Source organism: Chinchilla lanigera, unplaced genomic scaffold, assembly GCF_000276665.1.
Source record: "Chinchilla lanigera isolate Chin_1 unplaced genomic scaffold, ChiLan1.0 scaffold00026, whole genome shotgun sequence".
In the NCBI taxonomy this organism is placed as follows: domain Eukaryota; kingdom Metazoa; phylum Chordata; class Mammalia; order Rodentia; family Chinchillidae; genus Chinchilla; species Chinchilla lanigera.
In genome coordinates, this window is record NW_004955427.1 from 3,161,421 (window position 1) to 3,167,223 (window position 5,803).

Genomic DNA, 5,803 nt, shown 5'->3' on the forward strand with positions numbered 1-5,803 from the left:
GTCTGTGTGTTTATGTTACTAAGTTGTTAAATATAATTTGAATTGAAGTCATTACAGAATTTCTTACTAGAACAGTTAATGGGGTTTATTTGAAGTATACGCATACTGACCAGTGGCCTCTCAAAAGCATATTGTAGGTACTGAAAACAAAAGGAAAGAAAGTGCATCTTCAGACACAGTTTATGGAATTGCTCATCACATATACTCTTAAATCTGTACTGTAAGCTGTTTGTTTTGTATTTTTGTATTGTATATGGACTTTCTACTATGACAGTTAAACACATCTTTAAAAGCATAGTCATGGACAAAAGAAAAATGATAATAGTGATTTCCTTCAGAATTCCTACAATGTTAAATTTGGAGGCAGCTTCAGACTATTTCATTGGTGGTAGTTACTTGCTGATCTTTTTTAATAGGTAGTAACTCCAGAGAAGAAACCTGTGCATATGCCTAATAAGTTGTTCTTTCACATTAAAGTTCAGATTAAGCCCCAAGTAAAACAATGGAAATGTATATAGAACTATTAGTTCTTACATGATTTAATTATATCAAGATACATGAATTTAACTTACTTTTATGTAGGCAAACTTACTCATTTTTGTCCATTTTACTGTTTGTTAAAATAACATCCCTCTCCTACATACTCTGTTCTTGACCCAAATGAAATACTAATGTAAGGTCAAGATGAGGAGAGAGAAATGACTGAGATGAATGTCTTTACTAAAATAACCAATAAATTTTGTCAAGCTCAATTATGTTCTTATTTTGTGTTTCACTTAATTATTGCAGTTTTTTATAGAAGTTGAGACAGATGAAGTGTTGCTGCTCTTGCTCAGATTGTTGGCTAAAGTAAAGGGAAATCATTAAAAATTCTTAGTTATTAGAGTCCACCTAACTCAGCACATACAGTTCATGTATCTCAGATTGAAATAGCTGTAACCCAAGTCCTTTTCCAGTGCAAGGGATTGTCTGTCCTCTACTAAGTGTACCCTTGAGAATCATTAAGGGCTGGAAAGTATTTACTAGTGTCTTCTGTCTTATATGTAGAATTATGAGTGTAGTATACATACAACAAACTCTGCTTTTTCAGTGGCTTTTGTCAAATATTTGTTTATTTTAAAGAGTAAAAGAAGGATAACAATGATGGGGGGGGGGCTTACCAAATTACAAAGTGGTAGGAAATTATCAATGGTTATTGTTTTACATATTGTTATCTACAAGATAGTTTCTCAGGAACACAAATAGACAAATGATAGCTACAGACAAAAGAGGTAGGAGATTATCAATAGTTGTTGTACTGTACTTTGGTATCTTCAAAGTGGCTTCTAAAGAAAATAGAGCTACACATGAGTGACCTGTTGAATAATCATTAACTTTCTCAATGGTTGTTGTAGGAAACACATAATGATAGACATGCATCCATTTACGAAATAGGATAGGAACAATACAAACATTGAAGAGTTATGGATAGATTAGTAGGAAAATATCAATGGCTGCTGTAATACATGGTGGTATCTTGGAAGTGGTTTCTCAGGAAGACAGATACGCAAGAAGGAGCTAACAAGTAGTTACAGCCTAAGGGTTGTCAAAAATCAAGTGAGCCATCTGGGGCCAAAGCCATTTTTTGTAGCGTTTTCTCTCCAGCCTCCCATCACATTGGGACCCCACAACCAGTTAGTGTCCTCTCCCCAACTATCAGTAGAGGCAGCAAGAATCCTGCTGCAGACTTCTCCGGAGCTCCACCACAGCCTGTACTGTCGGGAAGAATGGCTTCCAGGGAGTCTCTGCAGGTATTGTGCAAGGTCCTCCTGGTTTACAGCTTCTGAGTGGCTCTCATGACCCCAGTCCACAGAACCTCTGACTCCGTGGGCTTAGTCTGCATTCTCATGTTCTCTGAGTCCTTGTTCAGCAGCTGCTCCTCCGCTGACTCTGGACCTTTCTGGTTCTCAATGGCAGGAGCAAGAGTGACCCATTGCATGGCATGTATTTGTTTGAATGGTTCACACACGTCCGTGGGTGGGCATCTGCAGCCGGTGCATGGTGGGCCAATTGTGTCATTATTTCTCTGTGTCATGGTTGTTCTCAATTGAGCAGCGGCAGCCGGCCTGAGGGATGGTGCGCAACAGTGCTCGCCCCCGCAGCGTGGCTCCCTGGGCGCCTACAAGGCAGGGAGCAAGCCAGCCAGAAGACTGGCCCATGGCTTCCTGTGCGCCGGAGGCCTACAAGGCAGGGAGCAAGCCAGCCGGAAGCTTTTGTCAAATATTTGAAGAGTTGTTTCTGCCTTTTACCTCTGCTTGCTCCCCACAAATTAATATCCCCCACTTGTCCTGGTCATTTTTTGGTACATATTTTTAGTCATTTTGCTTCTTTTTTTTTGGCTTTTTTTTTTTTTTTTTTGAGATGGGGGTCTCACTTTGTAATGTAGGCTGGCCTTGAACTCAGTATGTAGCCCAGGCTGGTCCTGAACACTTGGTAGTCCTCCAGCCTTACCCTCCCAAGTGCTGGGATTATAGGACACTTTGCCTTCCCATCTGTATACTATAATACAGATGCCCAATGTTCATTCCTTTTGTTGTTTTGAATTTTAATGCCACATGGTTAGAGCAGCCCAGTTCTATTTGAGAACACATCAGGTATTAGTTTAACTACAAATGAAATTCTGAATTTCAAGTATTATATCAAGGTTGGGTTGGCATACCGGTGGAGGGATTCCTGGGTAAGTGAAGATACTGCGTTTTAATTGTTTTGGACTTCACTTTGAAATAAAAGATTCCACATTGTAAGAATTATTAAGAGTATTTCCATATACCCTCTGTTCATGTTCTTCAAATGTTAACATCTTACATAGCTACAGGAAAATTGTGAAGATCAAAAGTTTCAATATTATTACAGTATTATCTGTTATACTACCTTTTTTTTTTTTTTTGTTATACTACCTTATACTATTACTTTGTAGATCTTCAGGTCTCGCCATTTGCCCTATAAATATACTCCTAGTGCAAATTCCACTTCATTACCCCTCCATTGTTTATCATCTTTTTGAGAGAGGGTCTCGTTATGCAGTTCAGGCTGGCCTTGAGCTCACTTTGTAGCCCAGGCTGTTCTTGAACTCAACAAACCTCCTGCCTCAGCCTCCTAAGTGCTGGGATTACATGTGTGCACCACCACACCTGGCCCTTGTCATCTCTTTAATCAGAACATATGTCAATATTTAGTTTTGTTTGAGACAAGGTCTTGCGATATTGACCAGGCTGGCCTCAAAAGTTGAGATCCTCCTGCTTCAGCCTACTGAGTATCTGTGGTTATAGGGATGGTGCTGGTGTGATGTTTTATCTTTCATTACCTTGAAAAGAACAGGTGTACGGCCATAACATCGTGAGTGCAACTGATCTCGTCTCGGAAGCTGAACAAGGTCGGGTCTGGTTAGTACCTGCATGGGTGGAACAGGCCAATTATTTGTAAGGGACCTGTCAATGTAGGGTTTGCCTAATACTTCCTTATTAAATTCAGTACATTGGGGTTTTTTGTTGTTTTGGAGAAGAATACCACAAAACGGATGGTGTATATTGGTGAGTTGAATTTTTTCTGTTTCCAGTAAGGTTTTTATTTTGACAGTGCTGGGGACTGAACCCTCCCGAGTGTCTGGGCAAGTGCTCCACCGCTGAGTGCATCCCGTCTCTTGTGCTAACAGCTGACGTCGGCTTTGCTGGCCTCTGGTGTCCCTCACGTTTCCCCACTGCGCCGCTGTTCTTCCCTTTGTGTCTTCTGGGGCGTGTCTGGACACTCCCTGTTGCTCCTGCATTTTGTCCACTAACTAGCAGACATTCATGGTTCTTTTCTGAGACAATTACTAGTGTGAAGTTTGCCTTACGGTTTCCTATGCCAGTCATCCCTTCTGCTTTCATTGAAATTCTAAAGGCATTTTCTTTCCTGTTACGTATTTCATCCATGGCTTGCCCACACATTTGTGTCTTTCAGTGTGTTAGATCCAATCAGTGCCCTTCTTACCTCTCAGGTTGAGCCATGTTGGCTCTTTCTGTTGTCCGGTGGCTGTTTCTTCACCAGCACACTCGCGTTGATCCTTGGAATCAGTGATTCCTTCAGGCGTCAGTACCCCCTTTCATCCACCTCCAGTACTGAGGGTTGGACCCAGGGCTTCCACGCTGAACTATATCCCCAGCCCTTTACTCTTTATTTTTTGAGACAGTCTTGCTAAATTTTGCTAAGTTGCCCAGGTTGGGCTTGAACTTAGTCCTCCTGGTTTAGCCTCTTGAAGTCCTGTGTGTGAAACAGGTATGTGCCGCCATACCCAGTGGAAAATGGAACTTACAAAAAAAATGGTGTTTGGAGCCAGGGGTGATGGCCACACCTGTAATCCCAGCATTCTAAAGGCTGAGGCAGGAGGATTGCTGTGAGTTCAAGGCCGATGTAGACTACATAATTCAAGGCCAGCCTGAACTACATAGTGAGACCCTGTCTTAAAAGATTAAAAAGAAGAAAAAAAAAAGACTTCCAGGGAGATGGCAGAGTGGTGAACACACAGAAAGTGCCTCTCTGAAACTTGGTGTTCACATGCTGGAATATAGCGGCATGAGAAAGAAGGAGGGACGTCTGTCTCCAGGACCCAGGAAGGCTCTGAAGTGAGAATTGAAGCCCATGGGGAGAGCGGAGGGAGAAACTTCTACAAAGGAGGAGGAGGCAGGCAGTGCTTTCTCCCTGAGCCCGATTCACTGGGAGGGATGGCTTGACCCTGCAACCGCATGGTGACTGCTGGTGACACCAGAGGCCTCTGTGGAGAAATGAGTGGAGCAGTGGATGCAGCGAAAGCCATGGCTTTTCGGGTTCAGACGTCCCCCTGCCACCGAGGGTGTCTGGCTGACAGCCGTCTTGGAAAGGGGCCAGCTGAGCTTGCAACTCAGAACAGCTGCAGGCTGGCTCCATCTACCAGCTCCAGTGTCAAAGTGAGGCTGCTGAATCAGGTGAGCAAGAGGCCAACAGGCCAAGTTCAAGCCAGCAGGAGGCACACAGTGTTGCAGGCTGAACAAGTCGGGTTCCAGCCTCTCAGCCACAAAAACCAGCCTGAACCTCAGTGGAACTAAGTAAAGTTTCGCTGGGATTACCACTACCCTGCTGTAAATCTATGCTGGCTTGCTGGGGTTAATCAACCCTGATCTGGACTCTGTCTGCCTACCCTGTCTACCAGTGACAGGCACACCTTGATGTGGACATTCTTTTCATTTTTTTGTTTTGTTGATTATTTTTGTGTTTATAGAGTATGAACATTGTTCTAATTCTTTTGTTGTTCTGTTCTTTTTTTTAAATTTCTTTTTCTTTTGTCGTCACTAGTTTCCCAGAATTTTGAAATCTTCCTTTGTCCTCCAGCCTTGCTTGTAATCTTTTCTATTTCTCTATTTTTCCCCCAACCCTCTTGAAATTTTCTCCCCTGAGGTTAAAATTGCCATACTGGGGGCTTAATTACTATATACAATTTTTTGGATTGTTTTATTTTTATTTATTTTTTTATTTTTGTCTTTTTGAGACAAGGTCTTGCTATGCAGATCAGGCTGGCCTTGAGCTCACTTTATTTTTTTTTTGTTTTTGTTTTTGTTTTTCTTCTGGTACCAGGAATCAAACTCACAACCTTGCACTTGTGAGGCAGGCACTTTGCCACTAAGCTAAATCCCCAGTCCTTGAGCTCACTTTATAGTGAGCTCCTGTCTCAGCCTCCTGAGTGCTGGGATTACAGGCATGTGCCACCATACCTGGCTGGATTGTTTTAGATTTTTTTTTTTTTTTTTTTTTT

At 42.3% G+C, this 5,803-nt stretch overlaps 1 protein-coding gene across 1 annotated transcript in view; it reads left to right on the plus strand.

Annotated features, from left to right (window-relative positions):
* The window catches only part of Pcnp (PEST proteolytic signal containing nuclear protein), a gene marked incomplete in the record, with an annotated part of 19,833 nt that extends 19,081 nt beyond the window's left edge, over positions 1 to 752 (plus strand). Inside the window, 1 exon segment of the mRNA XM_005386324.2 lies at positions 1 to 752.
* Between the last annotated feature and the right edge of the window lie 5,051 nt (positions 753 to 5,803).